The sequence below is a fragment of the Macrobrachium rosenbergii genome, chromosome 49 (assembly GCF_040412425.1).
Source record: "Macrobrachium rosenbergii isolate ZJJX-2024 chromosome 49, ASM4041242v1, whole genome shotgun sequence".
In the NCBI taxonomy this organism is placed as follows: Eukaryota; Metazoa; Arthropoda; class Malacostraca; order Decapoda; family Palaemonidae; genus Macrobrachium; species Macrobrachium rosenbergii.
The window spans coordinates 22,198,606-22,216,105 of NC_089789.1; positions in this window are offsets into that span (position 1 = coordinate 22,198,606).

Below are 17,500 nucleotides of genomic sequence, written 5' to 3' on the forward strand. Positions count from 1 at the left end.
CTTTCGGCCATTCAACTCTTAACGCAATGAAATGAAGGAGTTGGAGTTGGACAGCAAGATAAAGAGATCCAGAAGGTTGAAAAAAAGTAAGTATACCTTATTTTTATGACCACTGAGCTGATTAACAGCTCTCCTAGGGCTGGCCCTTAGACTTATTTTACGTGGCTAAGAACCAATTGGTTATTCAACGGGACTTGTGGAATCCGAACCACAGTATAGCAGAAATGAATTTCTATCACCAGAAATAAATTCTTCTAACTCTTCATCAGCCGGTTGGCCCATCGTTGACAGTCTGAAGAACCGACTAAAAGAAGGGCTCCAGAAGGTAAAGATGAAATACAAGGAGCTAATGGTGGAGCTGGGACTAAACCCTCAAGTAGCACTGAGAAGTAATAGTTAGAGAGGTTGGACACCAAGATTGAGGAAAGGAAGCAGGGATAGAAGTAAAAAGTCAATGGTTAAAAAGTGGGTGCAGCCATGGTCGAAGGGCCACTGTAAAGCTCTTTTTACTAATGCGTACAGTGCACCCCGTGAGGTGCCCTGACGGCATTACCCCTCTACAGCCTTAATGCAAGATCGATTCATCGGTATGGTCTTCGTTTTGCTTGAGCCTGGTGCCCTGCAACCACGCTGTTTCTTAACACTCGAGATTACTGATAAAACTACAGCAGTTCTTTGCCTCGTGAGTTGGGGTTACAGAAAAACTAACAAATGTATAGTCACTCGAAAACAATACCTCTTCCACATCTGGCTTTCGATGAAGGAAAGTCAGCCTACACACTGATATTATGCTTATGTTGCAATTCTGTTATGTAGATCCGTAATGAGTTAAAATTGCTGTTCTTTTCATTCCTCTGTAAGAAATAACAAAGCCTCTTGATAATCCCGCACAGAAAAAATTCCATTTCATTCCACTTCTTTCACAATTGCCTCTAGTTCATCTGCTCTATTCAACAAGCAAGAGCTTGTGCTGGCAGTAAACTTCCTTAATTTGCCAACAACAAAAGCTCATATAGGCTTCTCAACGAGCAAGAGCCCGTTCTGGAAGGAAGGTACTTCAATCTAAAAACAAAACAATGAAAACAGCTGTTCAGAAAAAAAAAATACCTCATTTGCTCAAGGAGTAAGATAGCGTGCTGGCAGCAAGCTCACTTAATTCAGTAACAACAACAATTTTTTTTCAAACAACAACGACAATAACTCTTGACTCTGAAAGACCCACCTGTATAAGTGAAGAACGCTGCCACAACTCTCAGGATGAAGGGGAATACGCGTCTCTGGTAATTCTTTTTCTTTCCTGCCAACACGAATGAGAGCGGGCTGATGTCAGTGAATTATTAATCAAGCCCCGGGTACATTTTCAGTAAAAGGGAAAGAAAGGAATTTGAGATGAGAGAGAGAGAGAGAGAGAGAGAGAGAGAGAGAGAGAGAGAGAGAGAGAGAGAGAGAGAGAAGGCAAGACTGACTTTGAAAGCTCAATTTTAATTTTTTTTTTTATTTGTCGGAGCTTCTCAACATCAAACGATGATTTCTGAACATTCCAAAAATTTCTTCTCTCTCTCTCTCTCTCTCTCTCTCTCTCTCTCTCTGATAGCCTACCTGATACCAATCAACTTTGAACGTTTTCATCATAAACAAGAAATGACAAAACAAGATGGAGGAATATCAGCAGATTGCGATCCATCGAAACATCATTACACGCTGTCAAACGCAGCCAAGATGAAATGGAACCTCCGGTTATTTCCAGCTTTAATTCGAAATCATCACAGGTCATCTGGTCTTCGGAGGGGTTACTGGATTTCAAATGTTAGCTGGTTGCAACAGAGGCATTTTAAATCCACATTTTGGTGAAGAAAGGATCTCTCCTTGATGTTGCCCCATAGAGGTACCGCTTTGGGTGTGCTCTGCGCGGTGTACTGTCGAGAGTAATAAATGGTCTCGGCAGCGTCCCCTCTCCAGCCCCAGGTGAATTGCTCTCCGCCTTTTATTTTTCTATTCGTTCCCTCGGGTTCCTTTCCACCCTGCTGTTCAAAATCTTTAACTGCAATTTGTTCCATTCTCTGCCTTTTTTAAAATACAGATGCTTCAGACGAGCCTTATGGAAGGCTAAAAATGTACCTCAGTAATTCTGTTCATTCATAATAATTTATCATTATAATTGTTAATATTACTATTACTGTACAAGCCTTTTTTATTTGCCTGGTAAGACTTTCTTCGTGTTCAAAACAAGGTATATTTATCTGTTGTAAAGTAGTGTCACACACTGATAAAGCGCTGAATGAGTAAAGCTTTCACATTGCTTCAATAACGTGATTGATCTTTTCATCCAAGCTTATAAAGTCAAGTAATCATCAAAGCCATGTGAACGGCTGTAATGACACCATTCAAGAAAGCACTCCAAAGTAAAGAGTAGTTAATCAGTTCAAAGAACAAAAATAAACAAAGTACTGAGTCAATTTCATGCCAGCGTATTCGATAGAATTACTTTTACAGAATCGCCCACGCGTGTATATAAACAAGTATGTATTTGTGTGATTTGAAGTGAGTGTGTGTGTATGTGTGTGTGTGTGTGTGTGTGTGTGTGTGTGTGTACAGGATAACATTCTTTCAACTTTAAATGGCCAACAGCTCTTAAAGTAGATAATACTCATACCGATTTGCTACAGTAACGGAACCTTTCTATCAGAAAAAAAAAAAAAAATTCACCACGTGGCGGTAGAACTCGAACTTTCACCGTGCTGAATGTGTTCCTCGTCTGTAAACTCACTCTTCATGCGCGGTTCCTGGTTCCTAATCGCTCACTCCACAAACACAGTTGCGGGCATACTACACTATTTGCGTGAGGTGCAGAGCTTTATTCCCTCTTTTTTTTTTTTTTACTCGTCTTTAGGTTTACTTATTCAATAGTACTTCAAAAGGTTTATTTTAATTCTTGTCCATTACCCTTTTCTGCAACAATAACCCTGAAAAATTAGAGATGTTTCTAAACTAGATATTACAAAATATTGTCAATGAATTTCCACTTTTAACCCCCCTCCCCCTTTCATTTCTTTTTCTTTTTAACTGGGGCAGAGCCATGCTATTAGCTTTGACATCCATTGCTTTCCAAGTTAACAACATTCTTAATTTTCAGGGCTAGCCTTATATGTTCCCTAGTTTTCTGTTAGGGGATTTCAGGGTCTCCAAAATAATGTCATGATCTTGTGTCTTTCGTATGGTTTTACGCGGACCTTGAGCAAATAACAACGATATTCTTCTCCTTCTTCTTCTCCTTCTTCTTCTTCTTCTTCCTGACATATATGTCGAACGCTCGTTCCTTTGCGTCTCACACTGTACAGATGGCACAGCGGCTTGGTCGCGAGATGCTTGTATTTACTGCTGAAATGTATGCCTAATTTTCCAGCTAGTATTCTAACAGAATAACTAGCTACTGTTTATTGAAGTTTTGTTTGTTCATGCATCTCTTTGAAGTTCATTCATGATTTAATTTAGGCTAAAGGCTTCCTGCATTAAAGCAGACAGCGGCGTTAATATTGAATGGAATCTGAATAATCAGTTTTATCAAATATAAGCTCCACTAAAGAACCCAAGGCGATATAAAATAATGACAACGAGCCTGAAATTACAAAAAAAAATCCAAAATTAATAAAATCATATGCCTGTCTTGTAATCTGCAAACTTTATATCCTACAAAAACCCATAAAAATACAATGGACACTTAATGATCACCTGCATTATTCAGTCTTGAGTATCATGTAGACTGTTATTCAAAACACATCTTAAGCTGAATTTACCAGCGACACAAATGAAACTCAAGTAAGAATCCTGTCTCCAATAACGTTAAAGGCCCATCTGCTACCACTACTAGATCTGGTGATGATGATGACGATGGGGATGGCAAGACCCCAATCACTCCTTCAGAGCAACAAATGTAGCTTCGAAGGTCGCCGCTGTCTCACCTCTTTCATGACAGCAATAAAGAAGATGGACGAGTGGCCGCAATGAATGCCATTCACCGAAACCTATATTTTCGATAGCAGTATCAATGGTCTTCCAATTTCTTTATCTCTTCGCCTGGAATAAGCACCGGAGTCAACGTCACTGGAGGAGCGGAAATCCTCCTGGTGGAATTCACAGCATTTCTCAAGCTTCTAGACTTAATGGAACTGCGCTGGTAAAGAAATTTCCAGACAGCATCAGTTTCCTCGTGGTCGTAATCCCCATGTTTCAGTCGAAGCCGCTCGCCACAATGGATTCCAGTTGTTATGGATTTCCAGTCGAGCGTAAGTATTCCCCTCAGCCCCGTTAGTGAAAAACATTTCCAGAGCGCAGCTCTGCCGTCAACATGAGCTTCCAGGTAGAGCCTCTTAACAGATTGGATTTCCAGCTGTTATAGATTTCGAGTTTGATGCAGTGGTGCTCTGGATATTCAGGAAAATGTAATCAAATAGAAATGAAAGACATTTGTGTCGTAACAGAGAGACATGACGCCAGAAAAGTAGGGTTAACAAATGCAGCAATAGTTTTGAAACAAGCAGTGATTAAGAGGTGGAAAAGTATTCTTTTCAGTTTTCTGAATAGTGAACTATTGTGCCAACTTTGTACGTCCGCACTTTTTTCTGTCGGCAGTTTTCCTGTCCGCCGTCAGATCTTAAAGCCTACTGAGGCTAGAAGGCTGCAAATTGTTACGTTGATCATCCACCCTCCAATCATCAAACATACCAAATTGCAGCCCTCTAGCCTCGGTAATTTTGATTTTATTTAAGGTTAAAGTGAGCCATAATCGTGCTTCTGGCAACGATATAGGACAAGCCACCACCGGGCCGTGGTTAAAGTTTCAAGGACCGCAGTTCATACAGCATTATACCAAGACCACCGTAAGATAGATCTATTTTCGGTGGCCTTGGTTATAAGCTGTAGGCCTACAGAAAACTCAATTGCTATCATTTTGATTTTTTCTTTATTGCTATTATTCTCCATATAATTACTGTCATTACCGTTATTATGAATTCTATTCTTTTCTGCCTCTTCAACAACTGTATGGATACTGCCGATAATTATTTTTATCACGTTACCTTATATATCTAGACTGTGTGTATTGTATTTGTATATTCCATGTATATGGCCCTGAGCCGTAAAGAAGATTATTATTATTATTATTATTATTATTATTATTATTATTATTATTATTATTATTATTATTATTATTATTACATATTATATATACATAGCTTATCAAATGTCACCATAATTATATATATGCTATATATATATATATATATATATATATATATATATATATATATATATATATATATATATATATATATGTATGTATGTATGTATGAGTGTGTGGGAATTTGTACGTATGAATTCCGTGGTGGATAGAAAGTTATACATAGAAACAGCGTGGTGAAAGGCAGATATAATTTGTGTCAGCAGAACTACTTTTCATTCCCACTGGTAAAAATGGTAAACTAATCTACTCCTGGAATACATCCATTTAATTATATTTAGTTTCACAGCATTGTGTTGCGAGATAGCTGGAATTCGTTCAACACCTGGGATGAAATTAAGCCTTTTTTTTTTTACTGGAAATAAAATGCAACGAATGTTAAGCTGGAGAATATTATATTATGTATTTTAATTCCCTTTAATTCCCTTCCAGTTTTCTCAAGTGGTGAAGACCTAACAATCTTTCCTTGCTACCTTTATGTGTATATGCGTGTATGTATACATACATATTACATACATACATACATATATATACACATATGTATACTGTATATGTATGTATTTATATGTTTATATATATATATATATATATATATATATATATATATATATATATATATATATATATATATATATATATATATACATATATATATATATAAATGTGTGTGTGTGTGTGTGTGTAGAATGTAATGTAATGTAGGTGACTGAAAGGGATGACTGAGCGAATGTGAACTGTTTTGCGTTACAACTACCAGGGTCACTGGGTGAAAAGAGGAGGACTGGCTGGGGATAACGGACATTCTGGATTCGAGAGGCTTACGAAAGAGGCAGCTGACGGAAGAAAAAGTTAGATCTTCTTAATAAAGCTAAATTCTTAAAGTGGATTATGCGTGACGATTATCTTTCTTGCCTTTTTTTCGTAGATAAGTTTTGTAATTAGATAGCGTGACTCCGCTGCCTCCTCCTTCGTGTCTTTTAGCATTTTAACCAATTGAAATGAATTTGGCTATGACGTCCATTTCTGCTACTTGACCACAAAAAGAATTCAAATCAGAACATATGGCAATGTTTCGTATTAACCGCAAATGCAAAATAGATTCGAGCATGTATCTATTACAATGAAAAGCAGACCAGAGCAAAATTAATCTTACATGGCACATTCTCTCCTCCGAAAATTATTTCATAATTTTTTTTCTGTTTATGACACGAACTCGTTGAAAAACGACTCTCGCTCAGTTTCTCTCAATCTCTGTCTGTCTGTCTGTCACTCTTTTTATACTGAGCTGCCTATCAGGTTGTCAGTTTTCAACGTATTTTTGTCAGTTCCAGTTTTATAAAGCAAAACTCCTTTCGTCCATCATTCAAGCGAAAAACTCCTTTGCGTTAATTAGATCATACAACTATAGATTTATAAGCTATACACTGACAGCATCTATCAGCATATATCACGAACTAATTTTGCTCCGGGATTTACAGCCTATTAACAATAAACGCTAAGCAGGTCTGAAAAAAGCGAGCAATTAACATTGAAGGTACGACGTCTTTTCCCGCCATGCATGAGAGCAGGTCGTATTTCGCGACTAACTACCCACCGTCTGAACGGAGGCAATATAAATTTGAGATAATCAAACAGTGCGGCAGTATGAGATCTCTTGTGTTGGAATGAGGGAGACATTGCGCACACGCGAATTTCAGCTGTTTTTCTTAGCCGTTCAAGTTAGGGGGTGGGTGAATTTTTTAAGGGTATTTTAAGTTATCACTTAATGTTTTACAAACCCCTTTTATATCGCTCCTAAATAGTGATCCCCAAGGGTTTTCGGGGTCGTTACCTGGGACTAATATTTCTTGAGGGTCAATATCTTTATGATATTTAGTCTTATGTTTATGTTTTTACGGTAATCCCCAATGGGCTTGTACTAAACACGCCGCAAAGGTGGATACATACCGGGTTAAAACCCTTGGGGTTCATTATCTATGAAAGATCCCATTCTCTCTCTCTCTCTCTCTCTCTCTCTCTCTCTCTCTCTCTCTCTCTCTCTCTCTCTCTCTCTCATCAACAGCTTTCCCATGGTGACTACCGGTCTCCAAAGGCCTCAGTATCATGATCGCTGCTTTGTAAGGGTATCAGTAAAAGCGATTCGACTCTGATGAGGTGACCAAGTCGTGCACAGGCCATGGGTACTAATGCTCGATGGAGCCATACAGCCTCCAAATTCTCAGGTGGTTGGCGGTTCCTACCCCAAAGTTCTCGAAGGAATAATGTTATGGAATAATGAAGGCTTGACATCAGCCTTCAAGGTATCAGAACTAGAGAAACGTTTAGGTAATATTTTCTTTGTAACGTCACCTTTACGGATGCTTCCAATTCTCCAGTTTCGTGGTACATAATGCCTACGATCTGCAGCCATTAGATAGAAATTCTACCTGGAACAGTTAAGACTATTCAGATTCGAGTTAATAGCATTGCACAATGTAAAGTGAGAGTGAGAACGAGCTTCTATGAACGACTGAGAAGAAATGAGAAGGGTTTGTGAAGAGTCCAGTCGTCACCAGATACGAATGTGGAAAAGGTTAACGGTGAAAAGGGAGAAAGCGTATACCGGGGAAACACCTGGAAAGAATGTATGGAGAAAAGGAAAGCAGTCATAAGCAGAGAGAATGGCTAGCAGGGCCACATAACAGGCGCTATCAAAGGCCCGTTATAAGGGTATGCTAACCAATATCTCTGCTTACGACTTCTTTTCTTTTCTTCATAGATTCTTTCCAGGTGTCTCTTTGGCACTGTGCGTATACCGAGCAACTGCATAAGATTTGCCAAAGTTCCCGCGTCAGGACCACCAAAGATATGTGCAAGAGAGGATGAGACATTTATTTTTAAGACATCCATTAATCCAGCAATGAAAATCACTCAAATAAATGCTACACCGATAAAAGGTCTCAGACTAAATCTTCAATTTCAGAATTCATGTTGGTGATCACAGAGATGTCTATATGATTGCTAGTATAGCTTTAGATAATGAGCACTGCTTAGCTTCAAAGAGTCTAGCCCAGTCTGGAGTAAGATCACCATTAGAATTATCAGAATGAAACCTATGCTTGGGAACTTGTTGTTCGAGTGTGGTCGCCCAGGAAGGATAAGCTCCAGTGTTTAGGATAAGACAAGCTCATCCGCAAGCTCACTGAAAAACCAAGAAGGAACATTATCACACACATAGACATCTACCGACCGCACTCATCTTAGAAACCTATGGACATTTAGTACTAAAAGGGTAGAGGGTATGGGGTGGTCATCAGGTTAAGTGAAAAGCTCAGCAGCATAAAAGAACAGAATTGGACTTTCTACTCATAAAAAAGTGCCTTTTATGAAACAGTGAACAAAGACAAAGAATTTCTTTCGAGGCTCCCCCATCTATGCGATGAAACAACTGTACAGAGAATGAGAGAGAGAGAGAGAGAGAGAGAGATAATGTAAAATGAAGCATCTCTCTCATTAATGCAGTATTATCAGCTAACATCAAGTCTATACTAAGAGGAGAAGAAACATTTCCATATAATCTGGAACCCAACTCTTGGGGAACTCTGCCATCTGACAATCCCAAGTCGAGGCGTTCTGTGAAAAACGTCGCGATGATCTCGCTCATCTAAGTATCAAAATCTTCTCGGGCGTTTATGCTAATGAGGGAGGGAGATGTATGATGATGAAGGTTTAGTTGTGAAGTTTTCTGCCCGACATCAAAGCAATCACCGACGCGGAAGAAGAATAAATGTCCCAGTTTGGAGACAGCGAGAAAAATGAATTGCCTGAGATGTAAAGAACGGAGGAAGACAAATATTTTTCCCCTGAATTTAGAATTGCTTAAAACTGATTATCTTATGAGGAAATTCTGCTCGGGCGCTTTTTGGGACTTAATTCATTTTCATCGGAAAGAAAATCTAGCATAGGGAAAGCGTGGGATTCTACGCACAAAATGTTCGGTTTTCATCAAAACGAGTAAATTGCACCATTGTGCTGGGCACTTTGTCATTTTTTCTCCAAGATTTCCCGTAATTTTAGTCAGACACCTATTCCTTCTTTTGCGTCCTATCCTAGTTAGCCTATACTTTGTTAATATTTCCGGAAATCCGGAAACCAAAAGTAAAATTAGAAGCTAGAGCTTCTATCACATTTACATCTCTTATAGGGAACATAGTGATTAAGGTTGGAAACAAATGCTATTGACTGTTCAAGCTAGACTGAAAAATAATAGATATAAAATAGTTTCTTCAAATAACTTTTAAAAGTACCGTGAAGGGTAGGCAAAATTGCACCCATAACTTGTCGTATGAGTGATTTAAAGGCTCCATATGGAAATTTTTTCTTTAAAGCCAAATAGTTCATTATCTAGTTGTGAAACCTTAAACTCATTTGTTCTTCATCTTATCATTATAAGAGATTGAAGACTTTTGTTCATTTTAATTTTAAGATTTTGTGGTTTCAGTCTGTTGTCAGCAAATTTAGAGGAACAACTATTCATTAATGAATGAACGAATCAGGAAATTTAGGTTTAAGATCTTAAGTAATGCCTGCAGTGCCCCACGTGAGGAGCACTGACAGAGCTAAACCCCATACAAGAACCTTTGTAATGACAAACATTACAAATATTTCCAATTCTTGCAACGGCAATTTGGAAGCTTGATATAAGAGAATCTTTTTCCAACATTTTCACGTAGAAATGAATCCAGGCTTAATATGTTCTCTCTCTCTCTCTCTCTCTCTCTCTCTCTCTCTCTCTCTCTCTCTCTCTCTGACACTAATAATGACTTTCATCTTTTTTTCCCACATGCGGAAAAGATGTTATTTGCGCTGTCAAATCCGTGCTCTTTTTTCTTATTTTATGTATCCTTTTCGCTGCGAGTTTTATGTCTGATCTTTCATTAACTAAATTTAAATGCGTTTCTGCTTCCCATATCAAGAAATTTCATTACAGGTTTTCGTATAACAAAATAAAATAATATTCACATCAGTTACGCGTCCGATTATGGTGTTCTAGGTTGTAACATGATGCTAGTTAAAGTTGTCTTTGTTTTTTGCTCTTCCACATGTAATTGATCTCAGCTTTCAGGTTTAAATGTCTAGAGGGAAGCCGAAGAAAGCAGAGTCCAGAATGCATGAGGTCTGGAAAGAGAAAATATTTATAGATTAATCGCTTGTGGAAATACGCTATCATGACTGCTCGCATTTTCTGTATTTTCCATCGTTTCCACATTTTAAAATACTGCTAATTAAAACTCTCGACTTTTAAAAAGCTCATTCAAATAAAAACTTCTCATTACTTTTTCTTTCCTATCCTCTCATTCTGAAGTCACCTGAATGCAATATCATTCAAACATAAAACAGAAAAATATTATACTGATGATTAAAAGATTTCTGAAAATATAAAACATTATTATATGAAAATGATGAAGCTATGAAAAAAAGCACGATGAGGTGAGGTACGCTGGATAGCAAGAGTCCATTAAAAAGTCCATTTAAAGTTCTTTATTAGAAAAGTTTTTGACAAAGGATTGCAGATCAAAAAAAAAAAGAAGAAGAAAAGAAACGCATAAACCGCCAATCTTTCCTGTTTTCATTTCAATACTGATTCATAAATTATATTTTGCCCATCATGCGAGTTTTCCCGTCCATTTTTATCTTTAAGAGGAACTATAGAAATGCTGTACAACGTTAGTATGAGTATTTTCTGTAGTCTGTAATTATTTTACAATAAGGCCCTTAAACAATTCTGGACAGCAGTAGTAGGAGTATTTAATGTGTCCGGTAAACATTTTATCAATAAAGGATTTTAAAACAATTCTGGAGAGTAGTAGTACGAGATTTTTTTAAGATAATAATCCTTTTAATAAGCATTCTCAAAACAGTTCTGGAGAATAGTTGTACGAGATTTTCTGTATATGATAAAAATCCTTTTAAGAGGGGATCTTAAAACAATTCTGGAGAGTAGTAGTACGAAATTTTTTGTAGATAATAATCCTTTTAATAAGCATTCTTAAAACAATTCTGGAGAGTAGTTGTACGAGATTTTCTGTAGTTGATAAAAATCCTTTTAAGAGGGGATCTTAAAACAATTTTGGATTGTAGTTGTACGAGATTTTCTGTAGCTGATAATCATCCTTTTAATAAGGGATCTTAAAACAATTCTGGAGAGCATTAGTACGAGTATTTTCCGTTGATTTTTTTTCTAAATACGATCCATTAGAGAAATATTGTAGAACATCTACACAAGTATTTTCAGTTATTAATTTTTTTTAACAGGAAACGTTATAAAAACGACGGAGAGAGTTAATACGAGAATTTTCTGCAGTTAATGCTGGTGAAGTATTTAATGTCTTTGATTTTTTCAGGTTCATAGAAACTATTTGGATTTTATACTCTTCAGCTTTGGAACATGGAGGTCAAACGTCCGTAATCGATTCTGCAACGTATAGAGACTTAAAATTACTTACTGTCTTGGTAGTTTTTACTGCAGCTGGGAAACTAAATAGGGAAAAATCTTTTTACATATTTTTACATAAACACAAATGCATCTCGTTTCTTTATAGCTCCCGGGCTATGCTTATCTTGGTTTCAAAGTCAATAACATTGCATGTCAGGGCTCTAAGAGGTATGAATCAACTGTTTAACTTCCATCTTCTATACTAAACGTGTGTGTGTGTGTGTGTGTGTGTGTATATATATATATATATATATATATATATATATATATATATATATATATATATATATATATATATATATATATATATATATATATATATATATATATATATATATATATATATATATATATATATATATATATATATATATATATATATATACATATACACATACATAAAATCATCTAAAGAATCCCATTCATTTATATTTAATCACCATTAACAAATTTTTTAACTAAAAAGGTCAACTGCAATCTAGGTTTCATTTACAACTTTAAAGAAGTCTGAGTGGCTCGACTCCATCAGAATACATCGAAAGATCACTGGGCACATTTCCTAAAAATTCTTTATGAATCTTCTTAGTTCATTCGAACATTTTAATACATTTCTCTCCACTAATAATGATCACCATAGCAAATTGCTCTGCATCCGAATTGATATTATGGAGTTTTCCTTTAGAACTTTTGCTTACATTTCAAAATAAACCCTTGCTCTGTATCCAAAAAAATGATTGAATTCTATTTAGAATCCAGATTGAAGATATTTCATTTTCATTTCATATTTATGACGGCCCAATTTGCTCTGTTTCCAATATAAAATAATATTGTATTTTTCTTTGAATTCCTGATGATTATTTCAACTTGCTCTGCATCCAAAAAAAATATTGTATTATTTCTGTATTCCTCGTTGAAATTATTGACGTTCAGCTCAACTTGCTCTACAGCCAAAACATAAATATTGTATTTTCCTTTCAAACATGACAATCATCTCAACTTGCTCTGCACCCAGAAAATATGCTGTATTTTCTTTGAATTCATGATTTTTGTCTCAACTTGCTCTGCACCAAAAAAACAAAAAGACTGCATTTTTATCTGAATTCATGATTATGATCTTAACATGGTCTGCGTCTAAAAAAATACTGTATTTTTCTTTGAATTCGTAATAGTTATCTTAACTTGCTCTGCACCCAAAAAACATACTGTATTTTCTTTGAATTCATGATTTTTGTCTCAACTTGCTCTGCACCAAAACAAACAAAAATATTGTATTTTTATTTGAATTCATGATTATTATCTTAACTTGCTCTATACCCAAAAAAAACTGTATTTTTCTTTGAATTCATGATAATTATCTTAACTTGCTCTGCACCCAGAAAAATACTGTATTTTTCTTTGAATTCATGATAATTATCTTAACTTGCTCTGCGCCCAGAAAAAATACTGTATTTTTCTTTGAATTCATGATTACCATCTCAGCTTCCCATGCACCCAGAAGAAAATACTGTATTTTGCTTTGAATTCACGACCACGATCAACTTGCCTTAAACCCTAATAAAAATACTGTATTTCCCTTTGAGTTCACGATTACCATCTCAATTTGTTCTGCACCAAAAAAAAATACTGCAATTTTCGTTGAATTCACGATTACCATCTCAATTTGTTCTGCACAAAAAAAAAAATACTGCAGTTTTCGTTGAATTCACGATTACAATCTCAATTTGTTCTGCACCAAAAAAAAATACTGCAATTTTCGTTGAATTCACGATTACCATCTCAATTTGTTTGCACCAAAAAAAAATACTGCAATTTTCGTTGAATTCACGATTACCATCTCAATTTGTTCTGCACCAAAATAAATACTGTAATTTTCGTTGAATTCACGATTACCATCTCAATTTGTTCTGCACCAAAAAAATACTGTAATTTTCGTTGAATTCACGATTACCATCTCAATTTGTTCTGCACCAAAAAAATACTGTAATTTTCGTTGAATTCACGATTACCATCTCAACTGGCCTTACACCCAAAAAAATACTGTATTGTACTTTTCTTTGAATTCACGATTACTATCTCAACTTTCTCTGCCGCCCCCCGCCAAAATACTGTATTTTTCTTTGAATTCACAATTACCATCTCAACTTGCCCAACACCCAAAAAAATACTGTATTGTACTTTTCTTTGAATTGACGATTACTGTACCATCCCAGCTTGCCCTAATCCAAAAAAAAAAACATTGTACTCATGCTTATCATCTCAGCTTGCTTTGCTTCCACAACGAAAGTTTTATATTTTCCATTTGAATACACGATGATCATCTCAACTTCCTCGGTACCCGAGTTAATCCTCGTGTATTCTCAAGCGTGGGAAAATATCCTTTCAAAACCAGCGCCAGCCATGAAATATTAACTTGGTGGTGTGGAATTAGAAAGAGATTAAAAGCCACGTAGTCATGTCTTCCTCTGGGAGATTTAACCTAAAACCATTTCTGCTTTCGCTTGCTGTTTATCTGTTTGTTCACAAGCTGAATTATATTTATTCGTTTGTTGAGTTATCTTCCTGCCGTTTGCTGTGTTCTTGGTACTCCTCTTCAATCGGCTCGATTTCCTGCTCATTCTTACTGTTCTGTTTCGTGGATGTATAATTTTTTTGTTTGTTCCATGTTAATAATAATAATAATTATAATAATAATAATGATCATACCATGAATTCTCCCGTTCAAAAATATATGCATGATAAAAGACCAGTAAAAAAAGACGTATAGAATACACGAAAAAGTTTCATAAAAGCCAAACTTTACTATATTTCTTAACAAAATATTTTCAGCGCTCCATTTTAACGGTCTTTCTGTTCTATATAATAACAAAGATGATAATAAAAAAGAAATTCAATTTAGTATATATTAAACGCCAGAGGCTCCGAAAGACGCAGTAATGCAACCAGGAAATAGCGAGAGCCATAAACTTGATGGAAGACTCCTTTTTTCGTCTCTTTTAATCTAACGGAGCGAGGACAGAGAACCTGGCATAGAACGAACTTGTCGTAAAACAGTTCCTTAATAAAAACGAACTATTTTGTATGATTTCATTTCTTCTTTAGATTCAAAAACAGTCTAGAAACGAGTGAGGAAAGTACTTGTTAAGTAGTGTTTTTTTCATGTACTACTTTGCCTTGTATGTTAAGGGAATTTTAATTATATTCTGTTTAATAGCTGGATATTTCTCTCTCTCTCTCTCTCTCTCTCTCTCTCTCTCTCTCTCTCTCTCTCGCAAACGCGCCCGCGGGCACACACACACACACGTACACACACAGCACGCACATACACAAATTTCTGTTGTCATTACTTTTTCTTTAACCCTTGCGATCAGTATCTCCCAATCGCAAAATTATTGTTTTAGTTTTCTTAAAAGAAAACTGCTGTGCCGGCTTTGTCTGTCCATACACATTTTTTCTGTCCGCACTTTCTTCTGTCCGCCCTCAGATCTTAAAAACTACTGGCGCTAGAGGGTTGCAAATTATTATGTTGATCATCCACTGTCCAATCATCAAACATACCAAATTGCAGCCCTCTAGCCTGAGTAATTTCTATTTTATTTAAGGTTAAGGTTATCCATAATCATGCCTCTGACAACTCAGCAACACAGGCCACCACGGTCGGCTGAGGGTTTCATGGACCGCGGCTCATACAGCATTATACCGGGACCACCTAGAGATAGATCAATTTTCGGTGGCCTTGATTATGCGCTGTACAGAAAACTCGACTGCGCCGAAGTCTCCTCGGCGCATTTTTTACGTGTTTTTAATTGTGTGCAATGCGTGGTAAGTGCTAAGAACGAATCATAATATTTACAAAATCGTCATAAATTTGCAACTACGGAAATTTTAATAAAAACTGTTTTAAGAAATAACCTTCCATATACTGTATATCACTGCAGTTCTGGATGAATTCATAACAGAGCCTGGCAAAGTGACAAAGTCGAAAAAGGGAAATTTTTATTAAAACCTAAAAAGACAAGATATATAAGTGAAGTTTGGATTAACACCCATAAGAACCTACCTTTTTTAGGCATGACGGAGAATCAAATAACTGTAATCTGGATTAGGATCTAAAAGAACCACACTTTTTTTTTGATGGCGTGACCAGATAAGTGAAGTTTGAATTATAACTTAAAAGAAATTCTCTATTTTTGGGTAACTGGGGGTGGCTGGCAGAGCCACCTAGCCAGATGAGTGAAGTTCTGATCAAAACAACAAGAATATTGAAATTTTTTTGCCTATAATATTATTATAGTTTTTTTTTTAACTCAAAGCAATACCATCCTTTTACGAGATTTGGCTTTTTATCTTCGAGTCGGGCAAAACTACCAAAAGCTTCAGCCTCTGCAACCCCACCTGTTCCAGCTGTTCTGATGTAATATTGAACCTTCCCATCCTGTCCTACGTAACAGACGCGTCTGGTATTAGAAAATTTAAACGAACTCACACAGATAAAGAACTTGGAAGCTGAGAGATGAAGTTGTGTTAGCCTACAGTTTTCAGGTGTATTGAATTATTAACCCCTAAGTCACTTCCTTCTCTTTGTTTTCTGCTTCTTCATTAACGATAACAATTATAACTAATGCTCAAGACAGTGCAGAAAAATGCGTTGGCTGTCATCAGCAAGTCAGCAAGTATTCAGCTTAACTTTAGTTGAAGTTGCACAGGTTCGTTCTTCAGTGCAATCCCCTTCAAAATTATACACAAATTCAATTTCCCCCAGTATCAGAAAAAACAAAGATTCCTTGACGCAAAACCCAAAGGCCGGATGCTAAATCACGGCTGACTCCCCATTTCTACGACCCTCCTATAGTGACTCAACTTTCGACTTTTAGTTTTCTATAAAAGAAAACTATTAAGATGGCTATTTGTCTGTCTGTCCACACTTTTTCTGTCCGCTCCTCAGATCTTAAAAACTACAGAGGCTCGAGGGCTGCAAATTGTTTTATTGATCATCCATCCTCCAATCATCAAACATACCAAATTGCAGCCCTCAAGCCTCAGTAGGTTTTGCTTTATTTAAGGTTAAAGTTAGCCATGATCGCGCGTCTGGCACTGCCATAGGTGCCAACAACACAGGCCACCACCGGGCCGTGGCTGAAAGTTTCATGGGCCGCGGCTGAGAGTTTCATGGACCGTGGCTGAGAGTTTCATACAGCATTATACGCTGTACAGAAAACTCGATTGCGCCGGAGAAACTTCGGCGCATTTTTTACTTGTTTCTCTCTCAGCTTTAGTTAAAAGATGCAACAAAATCATTAGATCCTATTAATGGATTAGTCTGGTCCAAAAAAAATATAAGAAACGTAATTTTTTAAAACTGAGTGACAAGAAGTGTGAAGTGCTTTGTATGTAGGCGGTGCAATGTAGCAAATCTGTGTTTGCATTTAAGATGAAACTTGGTCATTATTTGCTTATATAGTTCATTTTATTGGGGTATATTTCCTTTCCTTGCAGGTTTAAAATGACAAGAATAAAGAGCAATAACTGACGCGACGAAAGCAAGTGGCAAAGTCTGACGGCTGCATCAATTACAAAAGACATCTTGGAGTGGTCTGAAAGTATATGCATGTGTTAATGAAATTTCACTGTCCTGAGAGCATAGGTAAGTGTAAATCAAATTTCTTCGTCCTAGAGTAGGGGCAAACGGGAAATATGATTCATTACCTTCAGAGCGCAGGTAAGTGAAAACGATCAATCACTGTTTGAAACTTGAAGGCAAATGTGAACGATAAATTATCATCAAAGAGCAA